The 12,465-nt window shown below is 38.6% G+C and overlaps 1 long non-coding RNA gene across 1 annotated transcript; it reads right to left on the reverse strand.

Annotated features, from left to right (window-relative positions):
• Positions 1-5,119: 5,119 nt before the first annotated feature.
• LOC115428617 (uncharacterized) lies at positions 5,120-11,603 on the reverse strand. Its single transcript, XR_003936664.1, has 3 exons — positions 11,593-11,603; positions 10,306-10,315; positions 5,120-5,208 (listed from the first exon to the last, which is right to left on the reverse strand). It is a non-coding gene; the product is annotated as an uncharacterized LOC115428617 (long non-coding RNA).
• Positions 11,604-12,465: the final 862 nt, after the last annotated feature.

Genomic DNA, 12,465 nt, shown 5'->3' on the forward strand with positions numbered 1-12,465 from the left:
ACACACACGCACACACACACACACACACACACACACTGCTACTGTGGTCCTGCTTCTCTCCTACATCCATCATTATTATTCATTTATCCATGTAGTTGTGATAGTGTTTATTATATAGTTACATAGATGGTTTATATTATTGGTACTAACAGCTGCAGCAGTAGTGTATCCACTCGTAGTACTTGTAGTATTAACAGTTGTGGGTATTTTTACTAGTTACTGGTAGTTATACAAGTAACAGTTGTGGTTCAGTTTGCTGTGCATCCATGTGTCTCCCCCCTCCCCCAATCTCTCTCTCTCTCTTACTCTCTTGTCCTTTACCCTCTCTCTTTAACCCCAACTGGTCAGTACAGATGTCCATCCTCCAGAGTCGGGGTCTACTCCGGGTTTCTGCTGTTAAAGGTAGTTTTTCTGTCCTCTGTTACCAAGTGTTTGCTCCTGGAAGATTCTTTTGGGTTTCTGGCTTGAGAGTCTGGTTCGACTGGTTCTAAATATAAAGTGTCATGAAATAACTTTAGTTATGATGTGGTGCTATATTAATAAAATTTGATTGATTAATTATATTGTTATTATTATAGGGTGACACGGTGGTACAGTGGTTAGCACTCATGCCTCACAGCAAGAAGGTCCTGGGTTTGATTCCCACACCAGTCAACAGGGGTGGGACCTTTCTGTGTGGAGTTGGCATGTTCTCCCCGTGTCTGCGTGGGTTCTCTCCGGGTACTCCAGCTTCCTCCCACCATCCAAAGACATGCACTGATAGGTTAATTGGTTAATCTAAATTGCCCATAGGTGTGAATGTGAGAGTGATTGTTTGTCTCTATATGTCAGCCCTACGATGAGATGTACCCCGCCTTCGCCCATATGTAGCTGGGATCGGCTCCAGCGACCCCCGTGACCCGAGTGAGGATAAAGCAGGTTCAGAAAATGAATGAATGATTCATTATTCAGATTCAGATTCAGAAAACTTTATTTATTTCATACAGGCAATTCATTTGCAGCTTACCACAGACATCAGCCCACATCCAAAGTGCAATGTGACAAACATAAATAAATCAGCGCACAAATACAGGACTATTGAAAGCAACTATGAATAAATGCGTTTAAATAATCAACAATAAATAATCAATAAATACCAATGCAGACTAAAAGACTAAAAGACCCTATTGCAGGGGTGTCAAACTCATTTTAGTTCAGGGGCCACATTCAGCTAAATTTGATCTGAGGTGGGCCGAACCAGTAAAAGATTAACATAATAATATATAAATAATGTCAACTCCAAACTTTCCTCTAAGTTTTAGAGCGAAAAAAGTAAATTTACATTATGAAAAGGTTTACATCTGCAAATTATCTTTTCAAAAGATGTGAATAACATGAACAAACTGACAAATTAAGTGTAATTTTGACAATATTCTGCCTCAGTTTATCATTTACACATGTACATTATAACTTACAGATCACAGTGGATCTACAAATACTCAAAACATTTACTAACAGGCAGAATATTGTTAAAATTGTACTTACTTCTCTTAAGACATTTCAGGTTGTTCATATTTGTTCAGGTTATTCACATTTTTTGCAAAATTATACTTTGATTTAGTGTAAATACATGAAAATATTTACATTTACAAAGAGAAACATTTGGAATTGTCATTATTTATATGTTATTATGATAGTATTTTACCAATTTGACCTACTTGAGATTGAATTGTTCTGAATGTGGAACCTAAACTAAAAGGATTGTTAATATCTTAGTGTAATTTTTGCATTTCACAAATTCATCCCAAGGGCCGGACTGGACCCTTTGGCGGGCCAGATTTGGCCCCGGGCCACATGTTTGACACCTGTGTCCCATTGGTTCCGCTAATATTTAAAAAAGAAAAAACAACAACAACAACAAATCATGTAAAATGAGTAAAATGGCTTCTGTCAGAGTTTAAAAGTGTGATAGCTGAAGGAATAAAAGATTTAGAATATCTGTTGGTTCTCCTCTGAGGAGTGTGGTAACGCCGGCCTGAAGGCATCAAGAAAACTTCAGATGCAACACATTGTGAGGGTCCCTGATGATGGACTGTGATTATAGCTGAAATAGACTCCAGCACTCCCCCCCCCCCCCCCCCCCCCCCAACAAACACACACAACCCTCATCAGGTCTAAGAGGTTCAGAAAAAGCATCGTTGAATGGTTTCATATCATTTTTCTACATTAACTCTAATTTCACTTTGGTGACAGATCTCTCAGTGGAAGTGTAGTGTTTGTCCTTGCCACCAGATGGTGATGTAGATCTATCTGAACAGTGCAGTCATACAGTAAACAGCCACTAGAGAGCAGTACTCACCCAGCAGACCCTCAGATGCCAGCGGTGGGCTGCAGTGCTGAGGACTGTGATGTATGCTATCTGGCAGCACCTTGGACAGCACCAATCTGGTGAGTCATCCTGCCACTGTATCCAGGATGTTGCGATTCAGTCTATCCAGTAATTAATAACCACACGGTGACTGTTTGTAGGTTGAGGAAACTAGAAAAAAGAAAGAAAAAAAAAAAAAGTGGGGGTGGATGTAGAGAAAATGCAAAAAGGAAAAGGGGTCTCTGATTGCACATGGCAGTATTTATTTCCCACCTAGGAAGTTTGCAACATGTTTCCTCCAACTCCTTCCTGGAGATGACAGGGAATTTAATGATGTTTGTTTCTATCAGGAATGGTTGACACAGCTCTTAGATGTCTTGCCAACATAACGACATGGATGCTTATTGAAAAAGAGCTGAGGATGGGGAATCACGTACTTTTAAGGCTCCTTTTATGCAGTGCAGTGGATTTGGCGTCAGATAGCTTCATGTGGGTGAATGTTATTGTGCAGCGCTGCTTCTCTGCCCTTGGCTCCATCTCAGGGAACACAGCCAGCGTGAGTGGATGGTGAATGACAGGCCGAGACACTGCCAGTCAATCAGCGGGGTTGTCTGGCCCTTCTCCTTCACTCTCTGGGGGATAAGATATGTGTCATCCTCCCATGAGGGATCTCACCATGGCGCTGCCTCCGTCCTGCCTTGACTCCACCAACACGTCCCCTCCTGACTCTGCTTCTCTGCGCTAGTTTGTCGACACAATTTATCCCCCTCTGGTTATCTCTTCTCACCTATGCGCTCAATTCCCGTATACGGCTCTTCCATCTTTCCTTTTTTTTTTCCCTTTGCATTTACTCTTCACTCACATTTCACCTTCTAATCTCAGTCTGTATATCTCCTCCTGTGCTCTTTCTATTTTCTATATTGCTCTACTTTGTTCATTTCCTTTCCGTCAAAGCATTAAAAATAAGTTAACACATCGTTAACACATGTCCACCAACACAACCAAAACAAAGTAATAACAACTACAAAAAACTGAAGAATGGGTGAATCACAAGTTGTTTTTCCATTGACCCTCAAATTGCGCAAATATAACTAGTGCATAAAAATTTACCTAATGGAAAAACGACAATTTTGCCAAAAGTCTAATTTTTCAATTAAAAATTTTTGTGCTGGCAAGAGGTGGGTTGTCGGGTGTAGCGCAAATGGTACATCACACAAAACTGCGATGGAAAGACCTTTTTTCGCAACTAGAGTCAGGTGAATTAAAAAACCGGATGTTGACGGATATAACAACAAGCGAAGAAGAAACATGTCGCTGTATGTGTGGACACACCAGGAAACCCAATCATTTTTTTAATTTAGAGGGGATTTAATTTAGACGAGATAGAGGGGTAATACATAATAATAATGAATATATCGGTAAATCAACATCGTATTTACGTTCGTCGCCATGTTTATGGAATGACTTCTCTTGCCATCTCGCAATAATAAATAAACAAATCATCACATTTGTGATTTAATGGAAAAACCGACATTATGCATTTCTGTTTTTTTGACATTTAGTAAATATCGGTAAAGTTTTGCGCAGATGTCCAATGGAAAAGTGACTACAGTTATAAACATGCCCTACAATTAGTCGACACGTTTGAAAAAAAGTTGTCTATGTTTACTGTTTGGACTAATAAACCTAATAAACTAATTATTATTCACATACATCCTTCATAACAACATAAACACTATCAACATGTTTTCACTTGCCCGATCAGGCAACATCTTGAAGCGTTGCCTTTACCCAAACTGGGAATTTACCCAACAAAGCAAAAACCTCCTCACCTATAGGCTTCATTTTCATATCCAGCTCTTACATCTGTCTTTTTCCTTTGTTCTTCTCTTTTTTATTTCATTTTATTTTTACGTATCATATATCTCCACATGTACCATCTTTTCTCCCAGTTTCCTCAATTGCTCATTTACTTTACCGTCAACACTTTAAGGAGACACCACCGAGTCAGCAAGTGAACAGTAGATGACGGGTTTGCTGTTGTCGACCTTTGCTTATTTACCCTCGTAAAGTCAAGCAGTCATCCCGAGCAGAAATCTCCGGGTTAGGCGTAAAGCTTTGTTTTTTATCGTGCCTTTTAATGCACTCGTCAGCAACCATACCAGCATGCCCAAAGCAGCCATGAAAGGCCAATCTATCCTGACACAGCATGTGTTAAGTGGCCAGTTTAACAAGCACCACAACTAATTGGCTACGTTTGAGCTCCCTCTTCATTAGCATTTAGGGTCATGTCATTGCAGTGGGCTGGTGTGTACATTACTTTGTTTATCATCGCAGTCTTTCCTCTCCTGTGTCATCCTTCTTGATTTGATTTTCACTGTCGCTGTTTGCAAAAAAAAAAGAAAACAAAAACAAAAAAACGAGGTCTCCTGTGCTGTCTGAACATGCTTTCAGCTTCGACACGTCACCGATCGTCTTTAAAAATAAACAGAAGCGTCATGTGGTTGTGCACACACTCGTGCCGCATGCGTTGTCCAATTAGCAAGTGTTGTTTGTGGAGCTCCCACCTGTGAAACATGACAAGAGTAAGCTGGATCTGACCTTTAGGAAGCACACACTTTATATATGCAGTATTCCACATATGGTAAGTTAAAGCAAGAGTCAAGTATAGTAGTGGGGAAAGACTGTTTATCAGAAATGGAAGAAAATATTGATTTGAGCATAAATTGGATCCTATTTCATATTATAACGGCACAAAATACAGTGATTGACTGCTTATACAGTGGTGGAAAAAACATTTTGGACACCCCCTGCATTTGTGATATATCGCATTAAAAATTGCTCAAAAGTCATTGAACTCTCTTCTACACATGCTCTATTCCAGTGATTCTCATTTGCTCAAAAAGTGGGTCACAAACCTATTTTCTGTGGGTCACAGGCCTCTGTCTGAACAAAAATAATGTTAAAAAACACTAGTTGCACTTTATTAATTGAATTCATTTTGCATGAAAACACCAAGTGTGTTAAAAATGGCTGTTCTGATTGTTATGTCAGCTTTATGATTAATGTTTGAATAAGTGACTGAATGCACTTTTAATTTTTAACTGAGTACATTTTTTGGTTTTGGTTATAATGTACCTAATATAGTGTTAAAGAGAATCTATATCATAATACTGGAAGATCTCAGAGCGTCTGTGTATGTGTGTGTGTGTGTGTGTGTGTGTGTGTGTATCGGCATGATTTTGACAAATTGATACATTTTTACCTGGCCACACAGTTGAAGAATAGTCCCATCTCCAAACTAAATACCTTAGCAAGTTGATAGCACCAGTATTTTCAGAGATATTAGTCATTTTGGAATACAATTGCTTAACAATCATGGAAGTGCAGTATCATGCTGCATGATGGGAAATGAAGTTAAAAACAGGAACGCCGCATTTACTCCTGCTGTCCTGACATACCGGCATTAACATTGGCGCCTGCAGCCATATGGCCTGTGCATACTGAGTGACAATTGAGAGAGAGAGACTTTTGCCGCGTTTCCACTATGTGGTACTGGCTTGACTCGACTAAACTCGACCCGACTTGGCCTTTTTGCATTTTCATTACGAAAAAGGACCTGGAATCTGGTACCTGGTACTAGTTTTTTGGTATCACCTCCGCTGAGGTTCCAGGACTGGGGACCAGATACTAAAACGTGACGTGTAAACACTGCAGCCCACTGATTACTCAGACAGTCGTCTCTGTGACCCACCGTTTTACAAAAATATATATGGAAGTGGACAGTAAATATAGTGGTAGGTTAATCCACGTAATGACAGCCCACAAAACTACACCATGGTTTGTCGAGGAGGTTCAGATGTAAAAATTCAGCATGAACTTGATGAGACAACACGCAACGAGCGAGTTTATCAGGAACTCTCTGAGCAGACGACAGGGAAGTAATGTGCCGCATCGCTATTATGTCCAGGTACTGTAAAGTCAGTAGTATCCTGTAATGGAAATGGTCTCCAGAAATAGGACCTGGTACCCAAGTCGAGTCGAGCTGAGCCGAGCCAAGTCGAGCCGGTTACACGTAGTGGAAATGCGGCTATTGATATGTATAGAAAGAGATAGGTAAGGTACATCCTTACCTATTACCTATTTACTTATGGAAAATGTTGTTTGTGTCTGTCTGATGCAGCCACCCCTTTTGTAAAGTAAAAAAGGATTTTTCTGCAGTTATGTCAGGATAGTATTTCAGGCTGTGTAAAATATTAAGGATGTCTGTAAACTTTTTTCCACTATACTGTATGGATCTAAAATCCTGTGGTAGAGTCATACTGAAGTGTAGATGAGAGTAATGGAAGGAAGTTTGCCCTCAAGCAGCTGAAGAGTTCAGTCAGGGCTTTTGGTTTAACAAATGTTGAACTAGTATAACAACACAGTTATAGATGAGAACAGGTAAGGCATTATTCGGCCTACAGTTTTCACTTATGGTGTGCGTAAGGGAAAATAAAAAATAAACATATACCCCTACACATATCACAGAACATAATAGAGCATAATGTCCAGTACCCACAATGCAATGCGGCAAGCACGTCACAATATCTGTACAAACACCAAAAAAATATTGTGCCTCCTGTTGTGGAGGAAAAGGTAGAAGGTAGTTTGAGGATTTCAGAAACTGCACAGAGAGGCTGTGGAGGAGCCAATCAGACTAATGCTGTATTCATGTCATGTCATTCATGTCTTCAACTATAACCACGAGCAGCCGACTGTGACAATCCTGTACCACTTATAATTCTGAGTCAGAGATTTTGGGAATTTCTCTCAGCAACAGCGTCATACACGTGTAATGTAACAGGTGGTAAAATACCTATCTGGGCTCAGGCAATCTGGATAAAAAGATCATATGATGAGTGTGTAATAATCTTTTAAGCTACAGACATGATCTGAATCAGTTTTCTCACCTCTCTGTGATCCTCAGGCACTGCTCCTCGGGCTTGTCCAGCGCTGGAAAGTCAAACTGGCAGTTTTTTCAGAGGAAATCAGGCTGTCTGAGTCAGTATCTAGTAATATTTTCAACTCTCTTCTCAAAATGTTGAATTGTAAATGATAAAACTGCAGCGGTAAGTGATGGCAGATATTTGATTTTCTGTTTGAGACTTTACTGTAAACACACAACAGGGGCAGGACATGATAGATTGTTCTTTTTGCTTCTCTTTATCATTCATAATGTGGACATTGTGATGACATGGAAAAATAGATTTTCTTTTTCTGTGTCTTTTATGAATGAAATACACAACTAAACAAAAATCTAATAAAATCAATCAAATAAAAGTCAAACATATAAACAGTATAAAAGTATAAAAATATCTAAAAATCAAATATTTTATTTATTTTTATACTGCTTATATCTTTGACTTATTTGATCGTGTCTTAACATTTATACTTGTACTCTGAGAGATTCTGCATAATCTATCTATCTATCTATCTATCTATCTATCTATCTATCTATCTATCTATCTATCTATCTATCTATCTATCTATCTATCTATCTATCTATCTATCTATCTATCTATCTATCTATCGTTCACATTCTTTGCATGTTTTATCATTTCATATTTAACCACTCTCTCTGTAAAACACTTTGTACTTTGTTTGAAAAGTGCGCTATAAGTAAAAAGTAACAGATGATGATAATGATTATTTCTAATTATATGCAGGCGAGTTACAACGTATGTATGGTGGCTTTTTGCAGTTCTTAACCCATAAACACCCAGTTCCCAAATTATTTTTTCTGTCTATTTTACCTTAAGCGATTTATCACCATTTATTTTAATATTATCCTCTGTATTTTGCATTTTTTAAGTGTATATCATGTATTTCCCCATATTTAATCCACTGATCAGATCAAACTCAGATTAAAGTTGAGGGTTATTAAATATACTGTAAAATACTGGAAACACTGTTAAAGGGGGAATGTTAGTGATGTAGAAAAGGTTTGACAGTGCTGTTATTTATTATTTTCAAGACCTAATCAGTAAAATCCCCTGAAAAGTAGATCACATGCCAAATTAAGATTGCTCAAGATCTAAGATGGGAAATAAAACCCACTTTCTCAAATACAACAAACTGACAGATGGATGTCAAATGAAAGGTTCAGCTGTAATAATCATCCACTAATAGTGGTGAGTTTGACCAGGATTTATCTGATCACTATCACATGTGTGTGTTAAAGGCACTAAGCTATTATTCCCAGAACTTTTTTGTACATTCTTACATCGAAGTTGTCAAATTCTTGGAAATTGACACCATAATGCAGTGAATAAACAGAGGTGGCAAAAGTACTCACATTCTGTAGTTAAGTAGAAGTACAGCTACTTGTGTGAAAAAATACTGTAGTAAAAGTGGAAGTACTGACTGAACTTCGTTACTTAAGTAAAAGTAAAAAAGTACAACTTCTCAATTGTAATAAAGTAGAAAAGTAAAAAGCAAAACTGCATTTTTTGCCATGAAACAATAATTATTTAACCAGACAAAATCATAAAAGTTTCTGTTTTCTAATTCTACAGTGAATGGTACTGACCACAGTCCTGCACCAGGTAACCCGCAAAAACATGAGGGGATAGATAACAAAAAGTATAAGAATTTTCACAGGCACAGGTAAAACTAAATGAAATGCAGGAAGGTAGCAGGTAAGGAAGAGGAAAAATAAAAGAAGATTCATGGATGAAAATAATTGTCAGGACATTTAATGATGATCATCATCTAATTTGGCCGTGGTTGATCCACAGCTGGTTTGTTTTATTTTGAAGTGATCTTCACTTCTGTTTACATCCGACCACAGACGTCATTGAGCAGCACATGTTAGAGATTTACTGATGGGTGTGCATTTTAGCCGAAAATAAAGCCTTAAAAGTGAGTTGCTGTGTAGACAATGTGTTTAATCATGTGTCAAGTCAAGTGGTACTCAGCTTTCTAGGTACAGGCGGAAAAGTTTGGAAAAAGTGGACCCTACCCGTGTAGAACTCTGGTACTGACCCCATCCATGACTCTGGTACCGACCCCGTGTAGGACTCTGGTACCGACCTTGTGCAGGACTCTGGTACCGACCCAGTGCAGGACTCTGGTACCGACCCCGTGCAGGACTCTGGTACTGACCATGGTCACAGCCTGTGCTCCTTCTCTCCTTCACACTGATTTTCCATCTGAAGCGACATATTTTATTTGAGAATGTAAGGAGTAGAAAGTACAGATATTTATGCGAAAATGTAGGGAGTAAAAGTAAAAAGTTGCCAGAAAAATAAATATTCAAGTACAGATACCTAAAAAAATCTACTTAAGTACAGTAACGAAGTACTTCTACTGTGTTAGTTCCCAACTCCGTGAATTAATGCACAGATCCTGGACATCATGTACGTCATTGTTTTATGATGTATGAAGTATCACAGAATCGCTGTATTGTAGTACTATTGTTATCATGGATGATGTATTGCAGTAATGGGTACTGAGCATCTCTGTAATTCCTGCTCCTATTGTTTATGGGAACAATGCGTATGCACCTACTGCTTGTCTCTTTTGTTGTGATGTACATTTCAGGCTTTATGAATTCAATCATGAAGACAATATGCAGAACACTAATCTAATGTAAACTAGAACATAAGTTCAATGATGCATACATATTTTATTTGACACCACTTTCATTACCACAGCTACGAAACAAAGTAAACTGTATATGATTAACTGCATTAACAAAAAACTTTCTCTCTCTGCTAATGTGAAGGAATCGGAGGATATAATGCTAGTGTTTAATTGAACTCCTCGAGGTTCATTTCCTTTTTGGACGAATCAACAGGAAATTAGGGTTCCTACAGGTTTCTACAAGTTAAATTTAAGACTTTTTAAAACTTCGAACAGAATTTAATGCCCATTTCACAGCCTATTTCATGACCATACTGGTAAAAATTTGTGACTCCAAGTATTCTGCCTCTGCTTGTGTGTGTGTGTGTGTGTGTGTGTATTAGGGGTGTGAATGGTGCATTCGTTTGTACCGAACTGAACCGAATGAATACATGTAGCCTACGTGAAGAAACGAACATTTGGGAAGCAGGGAGTCCACAAGCAGAACCCATGTGCAGGGTGTCCCCTATATACATTCTGCTGCTGAATTCTCAAAAAAACTCCAAAACTCTTTATTCTGAGGCTTGGGCGCCAATAAGGGGGGTAAACATGACAACAGAGAGTATAACAGAGGTACAGAAGCTGGTGTGGACATTCGAAGCTGTTAAGTTTCACTATCGGTTTTTGGTAGTTGCAGAGTGCCCCAAAGTCAGGTTTCTCGGGCAACGTGTATTTGACTTACAGCTGCACGTGTGTTGGGCTGAATGTTCTGTGATCATTTTTCACTGTGGCTGCAAAGTTAGCGATAATTGGTTCCTAATTTCAGTATAAATTGTTGGGTTGGAACGGGTGGAAATGAGTAGACTTACGTTACTGTCTTTGCATCTTGGACATTTTCCAGACACATTTAACCCATAAAGACCAAGGGCTAATTTTGGAGCAGTTCCCAAATGAATTTTCCGTCTATTTTGAATGTTTCTTAAGTGATTTATCACAATTTTTCTCTACTATTATGCTCTATATTTTGCATTTTTAAGTAAAATTGAGATATTTTCATATGTTTGATTCACTGATCATATAGATGTTCATAAAAGCTCAGATTAAAGTTGAGGGTTATTATATCAAAATCAGAAAACTGAAGAAAAAAATCACTTTTTCTGCAAAATCTATCATTAACTGAACATAAAACAAGCATCTTCCACTGTCATTTATTAAACTCCATGGGTTTTACTGGTGAATCAATGTTGTAGAAGATGATGGTGTTTCCACGTTCACAGTGGAGCCTCTGACCATCCAAATGGGTCATATCTGATGACCATGAAAAGATGATAAACTGTATTTTACACCAATTATTTACATGTATTGATAGAATTAGTGGATCAACAGGGATTAAACTTTTTATATCAGTAAGTGATATTGGTCGCCAGTGGGTGTTTGGGTCTTTATGGGTTAACCACAATACAGCGAGCAATAGGGCGTCCCATTTTTGGGACTTCATTTCCGATCAAGCTCTTAATTTGACCAGTTCATCTCTTATATATTAGTAAGTCACAAAAAATTTTTTGGCCCGATGCGTAAAGTTTTAGACACACACCCCCCACCACCACCTTTAGGGTACCCGTTAGCCGAGTGCAGAAAACCCATTTTTTAATGGAAAATCATGCGTTTGTTGGTTAGTTATGCCATATTTGCTCATGCAAATGTCATATTAGAGGTTTTGGGGGATGCTACTGTCGTTTATGAAGGTCTCAAATCATGTACAGGTCAAGGTCATATGATCTTAGACAAGGTCAAGGTCATTTGACACTGAAAAATGGGTTAAATCACATGTTCTTGCTGATGTCTTTATTGCCTAGTCTTATTTCAAAGATATACACTCAGGGCTTTCACTGGAGAACATTTTATCCTAGATTACCCATCTGGTACCCTCCCTTTTCTTCAGTTCAGCAGGTACCAGATTTCTTTCTCCAGAGAAGGGTGGGCGGCTGTGGCTCAGTTGGTAGAGCAGGTTGTCCAATGACCAAAGGATTAGCAGTTCAAATCCTGGCTCCAACTGTCAAAGTGTCTGTGGGCAAGACACTGAACCCTAAATTGCTTGGAAGCATGATTGGAAAAGAAGTCACAAAAATGGGACACCCTAACAAGCAACATAACTTCACACCTACTATACCAAATTTAAAGACTTTTTTAAGTTCTTCTTGGTTCAACTGGACTGGTTGAAGAACTACCATGAAGAACAGTGACCTAGGCAAATGTGAACCCACACAGACAACTTTTTTTTAAGGTATTAAATGCAGATTTATAAATTCAAGACTTTTAAGACTTGTTAAGACCCTGTGGGAAATCCTAACGGTTCAATAGTCAGTGTCACACGTAATATGTATTAACTGTACTCCTGTCTGGTACGCTGTTGTTTCCATGAGAGATCACCTTTTCGGGGTCAGCTGTCAAAACATTCTCCGGAGACAGCGTCAGGATCCCCAGTGTAATCTGTTCTGGCAGACAGCTGATCC

The sequence above is a fragment of the Sphaeramia orbicularis genome, chromosome 11 (genome assembly GCF_902148855.1).
Source record: "Sphaeramia orbicularis chromosome 11, fSphaOr1.1, whole genome shotgun sequence".
Taxonomy (NCBI): domain Eukaryota; kingdom Metazoa; phylum Chordata; class Actinopteri; order Kurtiformes; family Apogonidae; genus Sphaeramia; species Sphaeramia orbicularis.